General features: G+C 42.9%; 1 protein-coding gene across 1 annotated transcript in view; it reads left to right on the plus strand.

Annotated features, from left to right (window-relative positions):
• The window catches only part of fgf14 (fibroblast growth factor 14), a 101,103-nt gene that overhangs the window by 39,935 nt on the left and 40,997 nt on the right, over nucleotides 1–20,171 (plus strand). The window lies entirely within an intron of this gene.

Genomic DNA, 20,171 nt, shown 5'->3' on the forward strand with positions numbered 1-20,171 from the left:
CTTGCATGTTCCTCGCTCGTGTTGGAGACTTGTACTCGTAATTCATGCCATGTGTGAGGAACGTCGAGAGTGGCCTAAAATGCACATCCCCACTCCTCCTCAGGTGCATTATTTATATCGATTTTAGAGTTTGAGAGTTTTGGTCTGTGGCTTTGTCGTGTTATGTTTCCGTCAAAGACGTTTCTTTCTCACTACATTCATTTTGCAGATACATTTTCTTGTTTCCTAATTCTAATAGCTGACAGTCTTAGAGAGAGAGAGAGAGAGAGAGGTGAACGCAGAGAGACAGAGGGGGAGATGTTGTCATTTACCGAGGCTGATTTGGAATCAGCAGGTCCATGCTTCATTGCACCAGTCTGAGCCCTTGAGAGAGATGGCCAGTTATCATCACTGTCATTTCCATGTGCTACCATCTTCGTACGAAGAAACAGAAGTCGAAAGAAAACTTTGGTCCACACTAAAAGCGACTTGCCGTGAATAAGGAAACCTCTACATTTCATATCTAAAAGTATTAAATCAAATGCTTCTTCAGTTGCTGCTGTGTACTCTCTCTCTCTCTCTCTCTCTCTCTCTCTCTCTCTCTCTCTCTCTCTCTCTCTCTCTCTCTCTCTCTCTCTCTCCACCACTCATCAGACAAGCCTCATCAGTTTAGATCAGCGTACACAGCCGCTTCACTTTGCTTTGATTTACTATCATGAGATATGCTGGGGCCTGGATGACACTGAGCCTCAGACATGCAGCAGTATTTGTCAATGTTTATTTGTTTGTGCGCCCTGTTGGTGGCTCGTATTATGAGTATGTGTCACATACTCTAAAGGGATGAGGAAGCGAGAGCTGGCATTGAACTGTTAAAAGCCTGTTACTCACGAATCGATGCACGACACGGTGAAGAGTTGGAGCATCCAGAGCTTCTGTGTCTGGATGAGATGAGGAGGATGGCGATGGAGACTAAGGCATATTCACTTTAATGCTGCTGTTTCACGCACTTGTGTAATAATTCTCGACGGTGATCAGATATAGTCAGACATAGGAAGTAGAAATACAAATACTCTATTACTGAGATCTACTCGAGTATTTATTTTTCTGATTGTTTTTTTACTTTCACTTATTACATTTTAATAAAAATATTTATACTTTCTGCACTTTACATTTTCAAACCAGGCTCATTACTACGTTTTTCCTGCATTTGAAGGGAATTATCAGTTCTCAAATTTTGCGTCATCGAGACCTGTCCCCCCAACATCAAGACAGATTTGAACCTAAATGGACGGGACAATAACGCAAGAAAAGACGACTCCTTGCTGTACAGTGACACAAGACATAGGCAACACTGCGTTAAAAGACATATCAAGCAAGACGAAGCAGATGAGAGAGGGAGACTTAACATTACAGAAAAAAGAGAAATTAGTACATTTCAGAGTATCTGTACTTCTACTTGAGTCAAAATGTGTGTACTTTTCCCCCCCTCTGGACATAAGCTATATCAAGGCATAGATAGATACTGTTAAAACGAGACTGATGAAGAGAGACAGAGTGCACCCTGGGATAGCAGATTGCGAGTAGGAGCTACACAGGCCTCTTGGGATCTTCCCTGCAGGTTAAGTGAGGCTCTTGGAGAAGCTGCGGAGCCTCATTTAATTACAGGTTAGCACGGACGTTTTGATTAAAGACTTTCTCATCGAATCCACGGTGGCTGTAACAGTCTACATCTGCGACCACTGCGTCTAAATTAACATAGAGCCCTTATGTAAAGAGCAGAAATTAAGACATTAACTTATGACGCACAAAAGTTTTATAAAAATAGAATAGGAATAAATTTCTCTGTTGCTCTCCTCCGGGCTTTCCCCCCTGCTCAGGTTACAGGAGGCATTGTGCAGCGCGGTGGCCTGATGTGTTTGGCAATGTGGCCTGTGGAGAAAATTCTCCTCCTTCATCAACAGCCCCACATGTGTCGATAGAGCGTTTTGATCCGTAAACCCATTCCTGCATGTGGAGGGCAAATGGTGCGATGCTCATAGATCACAGCAGCAGCAGCTCTGCCCATCCACTCGTATATTCACACTCTTTTACTTGCTCTAATGATTTGTGTTTTACATTTCAAGGTATTACAGATCAGAATAAGGGAAGAATTTACACTTTCGCTGATTTCTCTGATGCATTGTCTATTAATATTCAGGTGATCGCACCGTTTACGCTGAGCTTCAGTAATAATTGAAGTAATGAGTAAAAGGCATCATTACCTCTTTGTTTGGACTGATTTTTAATCCTTTTCCAGTGAAATAATCAGTGAAGAACTATTAGATATAAAATACATCTACACCCTGATTTCATCAAGTCATAAATTAAAATGATGCACATCAATTGTATGTGGATTTATTCAGTTACTGATACAGTATATAATCCTTATAGTTTGACCTAGTTCACCTACTTCCTCTTAGTAATGGATGAATTTTTTTGTATTGATTTACAATTTTTGTCGTTTCAAAAATTTTGAAATAATATTGGGGTTCAGCCATGTTGGCTGGGCTGTGATTATTTATCTTATTTTATGGTGCACGTGCCTGTAATCAGTGAAATCATCAAACAAAAGCCTGTCAAGCTGCTAATTCTCTTTCAGGTTTGGTTTGCTTCAGACAGAAAACTGTGGCCTGACCCGCACTCCAATTTATGAATTTTTACATGTACTTCACAGAGAAATTCTCCACATAAACACAGATCAGCAACATTTCCAGCATCTCATTTGTTCTACTTCTTAAACTTTTGGAAAAGTTGCTTATAAAGTACCGATCTCTACTGTCCACAGCAGTTCAGTATGAACTGTACCCGACTGTTTAGCTAGGTGCCTCTCAAAGTAGGCTGTTTGTAATTGAGGGAGGTTTATTATAGAATGCCAGAGGATATTTAAAAACAGAATAGGAGCGTTCTGAAAGCAGAGGCTCACTGTAACAGCCCCGATTCTGTCTTGGTGATTTACGCCACCCTGTAGTGTAGGTCTTCTAGAGGCTTTTACCAGAAAAGGCGGAGCCTCTATTGGGGTTGTATACATGATGAATTACCTGGTGGTTATGAGATAACACACGTCAAATATAGGCTGTCACACCCTCACAATGCCTGAACATTGGATACACACACAGAAAACAAAACCTATGCTTTTCTCACTCTGCATAGAGAATAAGTGGTGACAGGGAGGGGGGGGGGGGGGGGGGCGATATTGCAGCACCTAGCTGAATTAAAGAGATCAGAGGTGTTTATATAACGTATACGAGTCAGTGTCAGTGACAGGTAGAAGAGAGATCCGCTAATTAGCCCAGCTAACTTGGCTCTACTTGAAATGAGACAATTTATGCTTCCACTTCACATGAGCTGCTGTCATGTGTGAACTACTCTCATCTTTTACTCTGACCTGAAATAAATCAACATGTTGCTGTTTGCCTCATAGTGCTTTGTGTGAGACACTGTCAAAGATTTGCCAGTAAAACAATGGACACGGACACTGAAATAAAAGCACAGACATTGATCAAATATAATGGTCATGAAAATGATTGTTGATCAATAATAAAGAGAGAAACCTCACACAAAGATAACAAACAAAACCATCAGCGGTCAGAAGTAAGGTATAGACTGAAAAACATTTGATATGATTTTGGAAGACAATTGAATTCCCCCTCATTCTTTGATTCTAAATGTTGTAAACAAAGTTAGATAACTGGGTCACATCATTAGGAACGATTAATGCAATGGCACGCACATTTTCTATATGTAGGACGGTGTTAAAATATCTAAAAAAGCTTCAGGTGATAATATCATATGATAATGCATTCAGAGTTTTGCTCAAGCTTTCAAGACGAAGACGTGCGAGACACACATACACGATGACCTCATATTTCATTTTCTGCTGAGGAATTTTATGCATAACTTTATGTTTCGATTAACTGACTCAAAAAACATGATCACATGGGCCTTAACCGAGATGTAACACTGGTTTAGAAGTCTGTATGTTACGATTGTATTCTATATTTTTGTGCTGTATTTTGTAATTTATTTATTTTATATTTCAGTGATTGGTAAATACATATTTCAGATATGGAGCTTTAACCAATGGCAACCCGGCTAAATACTTAGTCACACATGTGTACACGTGAGAAAGAAGTTGCACGTAGGAGATCCCATCTGTTTAAGGGGTTAGACCCTAATGTTCCTCATGTGACCTTTGAACCGCTAATGTGGTTTTACTTAACTGGAACAATAACTGCAGTTCAAGCCACAGAGGATGGGGCTTCTAACCAAATGACAATTAGGTTAGACGTAACAGACTAAAGCCCACACGCATGATATTAAAATGATAAATCCGACACTTATTCGTAGGCACCGGCAGCCCAGGACCCAGGATTCACAGTCCTCCGTGAAGCTCTCGGCCGCTCTCAATGACAGGTTTTCCCCCTGTCCACCTCCAGATGCATCACCTTGGAGCACGGAGGGTCATGAATATTCAACAACGTCTCCATTGTTTATATATGCAGCAAAGATCAATGGGTGCCCTCTGCATGTGAACACACTCTAATCTCTCTGTTACTGTACCGCTCCTTGCTAGTGTTCACATGGACACTGATAAAGACACAGAGCTGAAGGAAGCATAGCGTAGTTCCAGAGAAGAGAAAGTTTCCGTCTTTTCTCCTCTGCTGTCGTTGGCCTGTGTTTCACCAGAGAGATACGACCCCTTGTACACGACGCCTGTGCTAAAACGCTCGCCTTGAATAAGCTGCAAATGAAACATTTGGACAGCTCCGGACCGAAACAACTCCCTCTCTGCAGCATGCCAAATAAATATTGAGTTTATGAGTTTGTACTCAATCTTTTATTGGCAGCAGACTTTGACTGTGGTACTGTAGAGCAAATAATTTAATTCCAATTTGGTGTCCCTCCAATCATTTCATTTCAAATCTGGAAATAATAGAATATAATAGGCCGCATATATTGTTTCAGCAGCTGTAATTGGTACAGAATAGCATGCGGCTGTAAAGCAAGATAAAAAGGCAAAACAAACAAATGAGCTTCACATCAAAATCTAATCTCGTCACAAATGCCTCCCTGACATGAGAATATGGATGAACATTGTTTCCTAATCTCATTTAACATGGGTGAGGAGTTTATTGTATTTAATCAGCTAATGCTGCACCAGGTTGACTTGCCCTGATAAAGTCGTGCTAATGCTCATATTGAGTGTCGAACGCGCTCCATCCAGCCCAAAGGGAGGGGGCCTATAATAAAACAGGTTTATCGGGAATGCTCCGGCTATGGAGGAGGGAGTGGGTGGGGGGGCTGGGTACTGCAGGGGTAGGGGCATTAGAAGGTGTGTAAGCAAAGACAGAACTCAGAGGCGGAAGTGTTTCCATTTGGGTTGTGTGTGTATGTTTGTGTCATAAAATATGTCTGAGAGGTTTAGGTAGATTAATCAGATTCATTTAAAGCAGGATCGTTTTGGAGTGTGTGAAGAAGAGATGGACTTGGTGTGGGTGGATGTCGTGTTTGTTTGTTTGGTGTGTGTGTATGTGTGTGTGTGTGACTTGTATATACAAATGCATACGCTGCATGTGGGAGCGGGAGGCGGGCCAGTGGGTGTGGGCACCAAATGATTCAGTGCTTCATGGACAAGATTCATGTTTTAGTAGTAGGGGCTCCCATAAATTACATGGCCCGGCTTTTCTGCAGCACAGCACAGCACAGCACCTCTCTCTCTCTCTCTCTCTCTCTCTCTCTCTCTCTCTCTCTCTCTCTCTCTCTCTCTCTCTCTCTCTCTCTCTCTCTCTCCCTCTCTCCCCCCCCCCCTTCACTCATTCTCACATGCCTTCATTCGTCACTCTCACTCTTTCACATTTCCCTTCCCATGCGTTTTTTTGTTGCACTCTCACATGCCAACAGAATGTATATATTTTAAGCTGCGTCGTGCCCACGGATGTTTACCCCTCAACCCACACACACGGGTGTAAAGTGCACGGCAGGGTGGCTTGACTCAGTGTGTTTACCTGTGTGCACCATGTGTAGGCTCGTGACGAACCGCCCCAACTTACCGGAGTGTACTTCGGGGAGCTTCGGTGGAGCTTCACGTGTGTTACTTAGCAACAGTGTGTTGCAGTGCGGAGTCTCTTTCAGTTTTCTTTAGGAGCAATGCCATCTCCCCCGGTGGCCTTCTGTAAATGCAGTGTGTACAAAAACAGAGAGCGAGAGAGACCAGAACACTGAGAGAGAGAGAGGCCGTGATACGGTGAATCAACATGTGTCTGATGGAACAGCTGGATGCAGGGGGGTGGGTTCCCCTGCCGCTGCCCCTCAGTGTGTTGCTGGTTTCTGTCCCCACCACCTCTTTAATGAAGAGAGGACTCTAAGTGAAAGTCAAAAGAATTGTGCAAAAATTTAGATTGACACTTGCTGTTTGTTTAGATCTGAGCCTTTGTTGTCTTTGTGTTTACTGTATGTCACTTCTATGACTTGTCTCAGTCCTGTTTGCTGCTGTAGGCCTGTCTTATGGCTACTGGTCATAAACCTGGCCTACCTGTTCACCCATCTCACATTTGTCCAAGTCAAATGACAACTGCTAACTCAAGCTCTTTGTTGGTCCTGGCAGGTAGAGAACATTGTTATTTGGGCTTTTATTTTTTAAAATGCCTGTTGTGGCTGTTAAACCAAAGCAATGCAAGCAGGTACAAAGGGCTAAAGAACTCTGAGGAGTTGAGGGGAACAGCTGAGTCAGGTGATGTATTACATCCTTCACCATTAGCAGCATTTTTTAATATTGAATATATTGCATATGTTTCTCAATTTTTTTTTATATATAACTATTAATTTAACCCTATGAATCCTGAGATATATTTTTTTTTATATTGCTTTTTTTTATCAACCACATGAATGATGTTTAACATGCACGCCTTTGTTTGAAATCTCTTTTTCCAGCTCAACATAATAGTTTTTCACGTTGATGTAGAATACAGACATCTTGGATGCAAAAGACACAAGATAAACATACAATTCAATAAATGTTTTTTAGCAAACATTGCACAAGAAATATTTAAGAAATAATCAACAGGAATTTGGTGAGTGCACCACCTCTGGTCTTAAGCAGAGAAGGGTTTCACCGGTACCAACAACACAGGGTTGTACACAGAGTGATTTGGGGTTTTGTTGTCTGATCGGTGCGATCGTATCAGTGCTGTCCTCCTCACTGCTGCACTGTAGGAGCACAAATACAGAGTCGCCCCTGATGAAGTGTTTCCTGTGCATCCTGTGTTCTTGCTGAGCTGCAATTGACGGAATCTTTGCATCCAAACCTGCAGTGAAGAGAAAAAACGCTCAGATGCATGTCTACATACTAACAGCTGCAAATGGTCTCCGGGAAAAACCAGCGTGTTTGTTGTTAGGCCACGAAGAGACGAGACTCTAACATACTAAGACATACTAGTTAAAGCGATCCAATTTAAGCTTGTTGATTGGACAGCAGCACATTTCCCTGAGCAGGAATTGACCAGGTGTCAAGGGGCCTGATGGAGAGGACAATGTGTGGAGTGTGTGCGCGCGCACATGTGCTCATGTGCTAATGTCCCTGCATGTGTGTGTGTGTGTGCTTCTGTAAGGGCAGACATTTGTGTGCACCTGTACTTACTTATCCTGAAGCTCCCCTTTATTTGAGTGGGGCTATTTTTAGAGCCATGTCGAAAGGTCAACTCCTCCGTCTGCTGGAAAAACACTGAAACCACGGTTTAATGGAGCACGTGCATCCTCTGGGACGTGGACCACCCTTTTGTCAGAGTCACTGGCCGTATGCTTTACATCCTCCTGAACAATGCATTGACGTGATGACACAGTGTGATGCCATTTTGACCGATGGTTTATCCAATAAGTTGACCACTGCACAAGATGATTTGTGGAGCCGGAGTCGGGGAAACCTGATCAAATTTAAATCCGTCAGCTTTCTTTGTGTGGAGTCATCGCTATGCCTAAATACACTAAGTGCAGAAAGTGATGCGCAAGTTTTTCCACCCACTTTTCCTTGAAATTGACCCATTTGCCATTTAGCTCTATTTTGGCAAATAGCAGTACTCACCCAATGATAGCTGGGATTGGCTCCAGCCCCCCCGCGGCACTTAAATGTCAGTGCATCAGCACCAGTAATCCATTATAACAGATATCTAATAAGACATTAAACATAATAATTTAACACTCTTAACCCTTAGGACTCCTTTTTAAGGATCGGGGATTCTGCATTTGGCTTTTACTTAGCTTACTTAGACTAAGATGCAAGTCCGTTCATCCGCTTATCCTTTAAGCACTCGGTCATTTTAATAGCAGAGCTGATTTTCACTAATTACATGGGTTCCTGGCTTCTTTAATCGTAGCATTACTACATGTTTTTATAAACTGAGATCATATTTTGCAAGTAAAATTACAGTAGCTGATAACTGTTGCAGTCAGAGAAATGCTGTGGATTCAAATATGTCTTGTAGTGACGTAGGCAAAGGACAATACTTGAGTCAATGTTATAATTACTTTCCAATTCTGTCTAAGAATAAATGATACGCTGCAGGGTGAGTTTATTCCTGTTCTTCACAGATAAAAATGTGTCACCTCTGAATTCACTGTAACCAGTGTGAATCCATGACACTTTCTTTTTAAAGAAGTAAACTACTACATTTATCCAGCTACGTTCAATACAGGGTTTCATAAGTCATTTGATATTTTTGTCCCTTTAAATGACGGGGCGGCAGCAGCAATCATACGAGGTCAGGTGTGTCAAGCTGCAACTCTCTCACCAGCATCACCGTCTCCTGCCAAATAAACCCTCTATCTTTAATATCCCGAGGCCTGCGGTGAAAACGCCTCCTCCTCCTCGTCCTCCTCCACCTCCTCTGCAAGTAGTGTAGGAGGAGGATGAGCGAGCTCCAGCAGATGCAGCGACGGCCAACGTACGCGTCCGTGCTGCCAACGTTTGAGCTCTCCAACCAAAAGTCCCACCCAATCCGAGAGCCTGCCTCGCATGTAGAGAAAATTACAGTAATATGGCTTTTTTCTTTTTGTGCATTGAAGTGATTTTTGAATTTGAAACGGGTGAATGTGCTCGCTCCCTCATGTGGGGCCCAGTCATACAGACCTGGGCTCCGGCATCTCACTTACACTCCGGCTAATTATGGTCCACTGTAATTACAAATGTGTCATTTCTCATTAGGCCCCAACCGCTGACATGCGAATGAAACACTCTATTTGACAGAATTGTTTTTTATCTTTTTCTCCACTCTTTTATATCTCTGTTTGACGCAGAGTGAAATAAAGTACTCTTCCCTCCCTTTTAATACATTTCTATCATTATTATTTAACTCTACTGATTTGCATGTATGTTAATCAGGGCTCCGGGACATGGACAGAATAGATGGTGTTTGATGCTTCGATTTCACTGTCGTTCCGGCTCATGTGCCGATTTCTGCACCTGCCTCATAACCTGCTGACGCGCACAACTTAGTTTTCTACCAAGACCCTTTAACCTGTGGCACACAGCCCAATGGAAAATCCAGATCTACGAAGTCTACCAGGGTCTGCACCACACTGGGATGTTTAGCATTTTATGTGATTTTGTCTGTGCTATTAATAACCAGTGATTTGTTATGACACAGTGCCGCCGGAGCGTCAGTGATTGATTAGGAGAGGCTAATGTTTGCATTTTACATTAAAGACACACAAACACAACTGTGTGCTCTCATGTTCACATTAGCAGTGACCAGCTTTCTCTGTGTGTGTGTGTGTGTGTGTTTGCAGCACTGCACCACTGAGTGCTATTGGAAACTGTGTCCTAAGGCTCTGATCCATATATCATAGAGCCCTCTGTGCCTCTATTGCATAACATACGGAAATAAAAACAAAAGCCTCTTTTATTTTTTTTCTTCCATTACTCTTTAGTTTTACTTTCTCTTTGCTCTCATGTCCTCTCTCTCTCTCTCTCTCTCTCTCTCTCTCTCTCTCTCTCTCTCTCTCTCTCTCTCTCTATCTCGGCCACATGCACACACACACGCGCACCGACACATTTATATGAATTTATCGGGAGCAGACATTTTTAGGGAATACCAGCTGGCAGCCGAGAATCAATGAGCGTTTTACAGCGCCCAGAAACATAAACAGATTATGGCTCATCGCTAATGAGTCACGGCTGATATTAGTTATCACTCTCAACGTGACCTCGTCTACTCGTACGTCACAACTCCACTGCTTCCCTCATGTGGTCACAGTCTTCACGAGTTCATTGATTGGTAGCTGGATTTGATCGAACTGATTGATAGTCGGACACATGGGTTTTCATGTCCACACACACACACACACACACACACACACACACACACACACACACAGTATCTGTGATGTAGCATGTTTTGGCCACTTGAGGGCATCTTGGACGTCTAAAGAAAAGAAAGGCTCCAGTTTTGGTTCTGTCTAGCGCTTCGACAGCTGCTCGTCTAAATGCAGCTGAAGACATAAAGCTAAATATAGCAGTGGAGACAAAGCACCAACATGACAGACTTACTTTCCCAGGGAATCGACTCTATGTTTAATTCACTGGATCTTCTCACACTGTGTGTTGCCCCCGTTGCAAATTGAAGTTGATGGAGCTCCACTTAGTGCGAACTCTTTTGCTTGAGTCGCTGTGGAAGTCGTCAAATACCTGAGGAGAAATCTTTTTAAAATAGAAACAACACATGTATTTGGTGTGCAGAGCAGCTCTTCCTTTAATCAACGGTGTAATCCTGCAGCAGCGTCCTGCTGAGCTCTGCACTGCTCTCTAGTGGCAGATAAGCAGAAGAGCATTTGTAACCATGGCAGCTGCCTTTCCTGATGCCTGTCACAGTGTCACTGAAGTCCAACTTGTTTCATATGGTTTGCTGGGAAGTGCTAATTAATGGGAAAATGCACATTTTAAGATTATCTGAAAGTTGTATTAATCTTGAAAAAAACGTTTATTAAATAATAAAATAAAATAGAACTTGAATCAGGTAGAAAACGACACATCTTATGCTTTTATGTACCTATAACCACACAGAATGAAAATTACAATACCCCAGAGAGCCTGTGTGTGAGATGCAATATATTATGTATTTGCAAATGCATTCCATAATGAGATCAACACAAACATTAACTTTTTCTCTCTGTCATTAGGGATTTGCTTTATTGTAGTGATTTTAAATGTTTCCTACACTGCACATGATGCATTGCTCAACCACTTTAGAAACAGAAGGCAGAGCTATTGTTCAGCCCTCGAGTCTAAATCGAACTCTTTTTTAGGGTTTCCTTTCCTTGAAGTGCTAATCCTCATTACATGACACTTTATTCTGTCTGTAATACATTTATTCTATTTTCCTTATCATCAGCTCTCTTATCTTAGTGAGCTGTGTCAACACAAAGAAGTCGTCTTTGTCCGTTTTGTTTTTGCCCCTGATCGTTTTATGTGTTGGTTGGTTCTTTGTGTTTGTTTGTTTGTAAACAGGATTACGCAAAAGCTACGGAAAGGATTACCATGACACTTGCTGTGGGTCAAATTAAACAACCATTATATTTTGGTGCAGTTGCAGGATTTATTGTCACTTTCTTTATCGTTGTGATATAACGTGTGGGCGTGTTTATCAATTTGACTGATTTCCCAGAGAGTAATTCATGGATCTTGATTAAAACAATCATATCAGGCATATTTAGTGAACTGGTCATGTGTGTGTAATTTGGTGCAGCTTGAATGAATTGAAGTGAGATGTTGGGACTTGGTGGTATGATCAAGTGCCATTCTACTTTTTAGTGTTGATTAATTGTGAAAAAAAAATAAATAACACGTCAGTAATATGAGGATGTTTTCTCAGCTGGTGACACATTTTAAAGTTGTTGTACTGCAATGTGTTTGTGTGTAGGTGTGTGCATATGTTGTCTAAAGTCATTAGAGGCAACTAAAACAAAGGCAAACAGGATATCAAGTATAACAAAACCTGATATGGAGTAAAGAATTACTTTAACATCTTAAACAAATACAATGCTAGATAAGATCAAATTATAAATGAAAAGGGTAAGAATTTAACTTCTAAATATTTAACAGAACATACTAGACAGGGACATGTTGTCCTCATGTGTCTCGACTGGAGTTGAAGTCAGTCTCCCGTGTCCGTGTCACACTGTCGATCACAGACACCTCAGACGAGACGGAGGGAATCGGGGGAGCACGAGAAGCAGTTGATGTATTTGACGCCGCGCTAACATTTGATCTGTGACAGTGTTAATGGGCGTCTGAGTGTGTGAGTGGGTCATGATGTCTGCCGGTTAATGACTGCTGTCATACTGCAGGATTAACCCCTGTCACTTCAGACTAATCACTGCACTCCTTGTCCCCCCCCCCCCCCCCCCCCCCCCCCCCCCCCCCCCCCCCCCCCCCCCCCCCCCCCCCCCCCCCCCCCCCCCCCCCCCCCCCCCCCCCCCCCCCCCCCCCCCCCCCCCCCCCCCCATTAGCTCGCAGTCAAACACAAGCATGCACATTATTTCTGCAGAGGCAGCGTGTCGTCTGTTTTCTTTTTTTCACCTCAGTTTATTCTCAGGGCTAAAAGGGTCAGAGCGGTCAGAGTGCCGCCCCGGCTAATGACGATAAGCATCATAACTACTTCAGACATCATTAGTCTTTCATTGTCTCTTAGGGGGAAACTTTATAGCTGTCCTCAATCAGAGGCGGCGGAGGTCCCGCGCACACCCGCGGTCTCATTGGAGGTGCCTGGTGCATATCGTCTGAGCACACCTCAATAGACCTCTAGGACTGAAACACTAAAACTGGAGTTATATAAAACACACTATTAGACATAACCGTTAATGAGTTTCTTTAATTAATGAGATGACCTTTGGATGTGCCTGTAAAGCTCCATTAAACAATATCTTTGAACAGTTATAACATATCGCTGATGATGGCAGATGGCATTTGGTTATAATGTACCATAACGAAATTTGAGATGTGTTAATCATCTCATATATATCTTTAGAAGAAAGGCTAAATGTTGATAGAGTTTACGTTAAGGGATACAAATTTGAATCAACGTTAAAAGAGATGAATTTTTGATGTATTTTGATGATTAATGCCTGACCTACTTGTAGGTTTTCAGATTGGTTAATAAAATAATTTGATGAGCCCCACATATTTATCTAGAAACAATTCGTAATCTAAAGTTTTTAATGGAATTGATGTAGTGGATGTAGTGAAAAGACGAATGGATGGTGGAGGGAAGCGCTGAGGTGAAGGTTTGTCTGCTCCGAAGACTGTGGGTGGAGACTCAGTGTGAGGGTCGAAGGCTTCAGAGAAGTGTTTTGTGGACATGGTAGATAATGAGGCAATTTTCATCATCACCTACGTGGGCTGCACCTACCTATACTTGACTGATTGGTTTGTAGACAAGCGTCCGTCTGATGTCAGTGTATTGTCTATTCCACTATTGTATTCGCTAACTAAGAAATGTATAGAAAAAAAGTAGTCTGTGTTTTACTGGAGAAATAAATTAACCGGTTCACTTTGTTAAGTTCATTGCCACAGTAAAAATCATAGCGGTTTCAGTACCAGCAGAATAAATGTCCTCGTCTTTCGAACATATCGTCGGAAGTAAAAACTACAAGCAATCCTTCTTCTATTGTTCAATGCTGTCTCAACTTCCTGCAGTTAGTCCGAAAGTCAGAACTGTTCAAACCAACAGTTTGATCCAGACAGAGAACAGCTCGTTTGGTCTGACTACATTTTCTTTTCTCAAATCTTTTTAAACAAGGCATGTGTGAAAGCGCCCTATGAGTTGACTAGCTAACTTCCTTTATAACACAGATGTGTATACAGAGAAGATTCTTGGTCCAACTTACATGCAAACCAAAAGACTGCAGAAGAAGATTTCAGTATTATCATGTAAGGGAGCAGATAGGGCTCATCTTATCCAAATGTCGGGGACAGGCTAGCCACTCACCTAACACTAAAGGATTCCTGCAGAGGCCCCCGACTCTCAGGTAAACCATCTCTGATACATAACCTTCAGTGTGACATAATATATAACAAAATCATATTTCCGTCAAAAGTGTGAGGAAGTGAATATATTTCCTCAAAAACGTCTTTTTATAGTGTGTGGTACTGTAGTGTCAGTAGTAGTAATGCTATCAGGGACTCTGATGGACCTGTGGGCCTCTTCGCGGTCTGTGGACTGCAGCTGGACAGGGATCCAGGTTGAGAGAAAAGACAATTACCACAGCTGAAGGTCAGTGGCTGCTTCATTTATGTATTTGAAAAGACAGAAACGGAGAAATCCCTTTGTGCATCCTTGCAAATTCCTCTTGTCCTGGATCGTGTGTTTGTGGGCTGTGTTCCTTTTACATTAACGGCAGCATTTACTGACCTCATTTTGTCCGTATCACATCTTTGAATTCACAAACGGAGCTCGGCCTGACCTGACATCGCCCTCATTACCATTCTATCAAACTAATATGCACCCAGGTCTCTCACCTGCATCGCAAAATCATAAATATTAATGTGCACACCTATATACCTCATTTCATATAGTGCAGCACCCATGCTCCCCATGCACCAGCACATGCACTCGCCGGGAGGCAAACACTGCAGCGATGCACGCTCGCACACCTATACACACCCGGTGGCAGGTCTTTCCAGAGGGGTTTGGACTAATTGATATTCTCCCACACTGCCCAGGGCTTCTCCAAGGAACCACACTCTGCAGTGCTGCTGACAGGGCACATTCCATCACTGCTGCAGACCTAAAATAGGATCAAAGGATGGAGCTGTATGTGTGCGTGTGCGTGTGCGTGTGCGAGTGTGAGTGCAACAGAGAGAGAGAGACCAGCGAGGATGAGTGTGTGTGACCAGCATGTTTGACTCCTCATGTGTTACAATGTTTTTCCCGCTGCATGTCTGGCCTTTGCTGCCGACTCCCGAAGATTTTCATCTTCATCTGCATCCCCTTATATATTTATCTCTTCGATCACATTAGTGTTTGGCTTCGTCCTGAATGATGCACCATGTAAGTGAGCAGTTTGTGATTTGGGTTATTATTCGGTTGTTAACCAATCACTGCTGGGGAGGAGCCACAGGGCTTTGTTAAATCACTGGCACTTGTGCCCAATTCCTACTCTACGCTGTAATTAGGTTTTCTTTCAAATATGGGGAAACTCAAAGGACATCTATAAAAGCCCCCAGCCACATATATTAATACATATATCACCAATTAGTCCGTCTTTCTAAATTCATTGTTAAAGGTTGGGTGTGTAGGATTTAGTGACATCTAGTGGTAAAGTTGCATGCTGCAGCTGAACACCCCTCACCTCACCCTCCTCTTCCAAACATGAGAGAGAACCTGTGGTAGCCTTCAGATGTCATAAAAACTCAAAAGGTGTTTAGTTTGTCCAGTCTGGGCTACTGTAAAAAACGTGGCGGCCTCCGTGGAGAGGAATATAAAGTATTTAAATATAAAGGGGCCATTCTAGGGTAAAGAAAACAACAATTTGTATAATTTAGATGAAACACACTAGTGAAAACATCACTGGGATTTTTTCATATTCAATTCCTGCCAATAGATCCCCTTTCACCTAAATCTCCCACACTGGACCTTTTTAAGATGATCTCACTCTGTTGCTTCATCGCCTTCCCTCTGCAGAAACTCAAATTCCTCCCAACAGGGCCGTCCTCCAGCCTCCCTTCTCTGATTCCTCCACATGCAGTGGCGCACGCCAGGCTTGGCAGCTGATTCTTATTTTACTGTATGTGCAGTTCAGCAGTTTAAGTTTTTTTTAATCTCGGTCTAAGCTATTTGTGAGTGCGGCTCACACTTTGAAAGCCCCTCTGTTTCATTAATGTCTCCGTCGGAGGGCTCGACACCTCAGGCCCCGTCTAATCTGGTCCCACGGGGAGGGGCAACACTCCATCACGCTCACAACAGAGAGGCCGATTGTAATGCGGCTATACATATTCTCCCGTGGCATATTTAGTGCAGCTTGCGGCGATAATGCGATGTACATGGTTTTATGACAGTCCGCATGAGATGATGGAGCAGCTATTTAAAGGGAGCGGGGACTTGATGCATCGGCTCCTTCGTCGCTCGTCTGGAGCTAAACTGTCTCCTGGCTTGTTTTTTAACCTCTTCAGATATATTATTCACCTGCAGTGTCGCATGAGTGGTCCTGTCGGCAATAAAGCAGAACGTAAAGATTGCTTCTCATGTGATCCCTCCAGGTAGCTCCGTCATTCTGTTATTCATTGGCATGTTTTCAGCAGGAAAAAGCTTCGGGATACTAAACGCTCGCTCCACTAGGAGGCTGCACCTTCATGTCACACAGGCTGTATCGTGCAGTTATTCATTATTCACCACACGCCACTGAATTAGGTTCAATTCAGCACAACAGGCAATGATGTCATCGTTTGCTTTCGACAGTGTCATAGAGGAGTTTCAGCAAAGATGTTGCACAGGACTAAATTATAATGAGGTCATTCTGGTATTCTGATCCCCTCATGTCTGTACATAGGAGGATACAAAAGTTCGAAACCCCTCAGTGCAGTCCAGTGCGACACCACATTTAATATGATCGTACAACTGAATCCACACATGTACATTTAGAAACAAGCAGAGCCCAATATACTGCACAGACCTAATAAAGTGGTGACAGATTGTATACGGGGAATTCTATATAAAGGGGCTGTTCCTTTTGAGTGTTTGCTCCTTGTGGGAACTGTTGGGTTTCTCTGTAATTTTGCAAGGTCTCGACCTCCCTATGTTAAGCGCCCTGAGATAATGTTATATTATGATTATGCGCTGTATGAACAAAATTGGATTGAATTAGCTGCTGTATCACAAAAACTATTCTGGAAATTCCTTTCAATTTATTCAAATTGGACTTCTTTTCTTTCTGTGGAGTTCACAGTGGTGTTAAAACTTTAGAGTTAGTGACAATTAGTTTGTAATTCACGGTGGTGCAGTGGTCAGCACGGTCTCTCCGAGCTCTGGTCCTGGGGTTTGAACCTGCCGGCAGACAGGGGTCTTTCTGTGTGGAGTTTCCATGCTTCCCCCTGTGGCCGCCTGGACTCTCAGTTCAAAATGATCTGTAGGTGTGAGTGTGCAGTGTTGTTTTTCTCTGCATGTCGGCCCTGTTATGGACTGGCGACATGTTCAGGGTGAACCCCACCTCTTGCCCAATGTCAGCTGCAATGGGCTCCAGATCCCTGCGACTTTCAAACACTAAGTGGTATAGAAGGACGGGTAGTCTTTTAAATGGGCCTTAGATGCAAAGAATAAAGCTTTGAAACAGAGTATTGTACTGAACGGGCTCCATCTTATCCTCTGTTCCACTCTCAGATCTCTCAAATCCAGTGATCAGCGCCCAGTGACACTTTCTCCATGTGTGAAGCACTTCACCATTTACTTTCAGGTTTCCCCCATTTAACATTTCAAATCCCATCTTAATCCCTTTTGTTTCACTTTAAGTAACAAGTGCATTATCTTGTCCCACCTCTTCGCTGAAGCTCAAGTGCTATACCTTTTAGATGAGTTATCGACTATTCAAAGAAAAACCACACAATATGTATTTTGTAATGACTCACTGAAGTATCTTATCAAAGCTACTGATATTAACGTTCCCCCACCAGAACGTGAATCTGTTAAACTCCTGGTCGTTGTGGTGCTCACCACCTCGAGGGCCTCACCGTGCACTATTTATTCAGGGCCACTTAAGACAAGCTTTCCATTTTCTTTCCCCTCTTTACAAGCTCTCGATGCTCACTTGTCTATCTCGGCTCCCTGATTAGCTCCATCCATGAGACTCGTCAAAACAAATGAGACCCATACATTCGCGGTCCATAAGCGGGGGCCCTCGTGAGACTCGTGATATTCAATGATTAAACTGCCAAAGCCCGGGGAAGGATGGAAAAAACGTCACAGCTACGCAAAATCCTTACTCATCTCAAATTAAATTAATTCTCTGTCTTTTGACAATGCAGTTTAATTTGATTGCAGCATGTTAAGCTTCTTTTATGTCTCTGGGCCTGTGAAGTGCTGAGTCCCACTGACTATCTTTACTATCAGGACGGGTGATAAGAGAACATGGCCCCCGGGGCAAAGTTACAGCAATAATCAAATGGGCTGCTTGTCCCAGTTCCATTGGGTGACATTTGCTTTGCCACTGCAACGGGGCGTCTTACTTACAATTTCCTCAGAGAAGATTGGATTAACATGTTCGGACCTGATGAGGTTGTGGCTTCAAGTCTGCGTCAAACCCCTTCACTGAATCTTTGTGCATTTTGGCTGCCATGTTTTTATACATGTCAAGCGTGGATGATATTAAGGTCTGTGATATTCAGCGTAAAGAATGTATTGATAATAGAGGAGTAGAAACTGATATGCACAGTGTTTCACCTTCAAATTTCTTAGAAACTTTGCTAATTTCTTGCAAATTACAACCTGAGGCAACATCAAGTCCTGTTTCATTTGTCTCGGGTGAAATGTCCAAGTGTGTTCACCTAACTGCCTTTCTCTGTGACCTAACGTAAAGAACGGATGAAATGTTTAAAGCGTTTGTGAACAAATTAAAACGTTTAATTTGTTCACAAACACTCGGGGCAGACTGTCAGTTCACCGTAACCATGTTAGATCCTGGCAGGGGCAGGTATAAATCCAGCATTAGGAGTCACAGGAAAAGGTCTCGGCTTATAGCGCTGTGGAATGGGACCATCATGGACTCTCATTCGTTCACGTGCAGGAGGAAAAAAAATGTAGGTACGTGCGAACTTGTTTTGCTCCACGAATGAATTTGTAAGAAGGTTTTGATGTATTGTTTTACACCCTGCGTTGTGTTAAGTTTGATAGGAAAGCATTGTTTTGGATTAGACTGCTAGAATATGTTTTCTTCTCCTATGCATGCCGTGAAAAAGGAATTTTGCAATTGCGTGTCTGTTATGTGTAGAGAGCTTGTCTGACCATCCATGCATTCAACCTCATTCAGCCTCATGCTGTGTTAAGATGAAAAGGTAAAAAGCTTCAGTGTAAAGGCTCCTCTTTCCTCCCCTCGCCGTTTCAGGATCATCCCCGTTCTGGATCCAGTTGCACGTTCGTAGTAATTTATGGGGGCTACTTGTACTGATCAAGCTCACCAAAGATAATCCATTTGTCAGTTGATAAATGACGAGAGATAAGAGCCCCTGCATATTTCAAAAACCTTTTTCTTTCCACTTGTGTAGGGAAATTAATTATTTTTCTATGACACACTTTCAAATTGGGTCGTTTTTGCAATTTGGACAATATTAATCACATTACTATTGCAAAATGTGATTTTCACGGATGACTTATGCTGGGGAGGCTGCAATAATTGCCATCTTCTAAATACAACCTTTTTGTAAAAAAAAAAAGAGAAAATAACGTCCAATAATAATAATCTGTTATCCCTCCTGTGAGCTGGAAACAAATGCAACATCGTCAAACCTACATGAAGAGCAAGTACTTGTGAGGTGTGTGTGAGGAAAATAGAGACCCTCCTCTGATTCGGAACAGTGGCTGTGACGGTGCTGCTGTGCGACTTGCTGTGGCTGAGGGAACCATTGTTGAGCTGACAGTGTCCGCTGCTGGCTGGAGCGTTAACTGCAGTGACTCTCACAGCACCGGGGAGCGGGGGGCGGGAGGAGGGGAGGCTTCTCAGCAGCCATGGGATATAAAAACCTCTGCATCAGTCCACGGCACGTAGCCGAGTCAGTGGACTGGGATGAGAGGGAGGGGGGGGGGAAGCACCTCACCCCTGGTGCACATAGCTGATTTTAAATGAGGAGGATTGTTGGCACCCCAAACCCTACACATTTTATTCTAAAATACTATTATTTAAATGCTCTGTATACATTTTATTTCTATAAAGTACATCTTCAGCCACCGTGTGGGCACAACACATTTGTGTTCTCATAACGTCAACTCAGCGGATGATCTGATTCTGTTGACCCACAGCTATCATGGAAACATATTATAAAATGATTGCTGCTCATCTGCCAATTCCACTCATCCTGGTGGCATATTCCTACTGCAGGATTTCAACAGGTGCGTCTGGTGTGAAGCGGATCCACACATGCACAGAGGGAGGGTACAACAAAGCCGCACTCCCTCTATACC

The sequence above is a fragment of the Hippoglossus hippoglossus genome, chromosome 21 (genome assembly GCF_009819705.1).
Source record: "Hippoglossus hippoglossus isolate fHipHip1 chromosome 21, fHipHip1.pri, whole genome shotgun sequence".
NCBI lineage: Eukaryota > Metazoa > Chordata > Actinopteri > Pleuronectiformes > Pleuronectidae > Hippoglossus > Hippoglossus hippoglossus.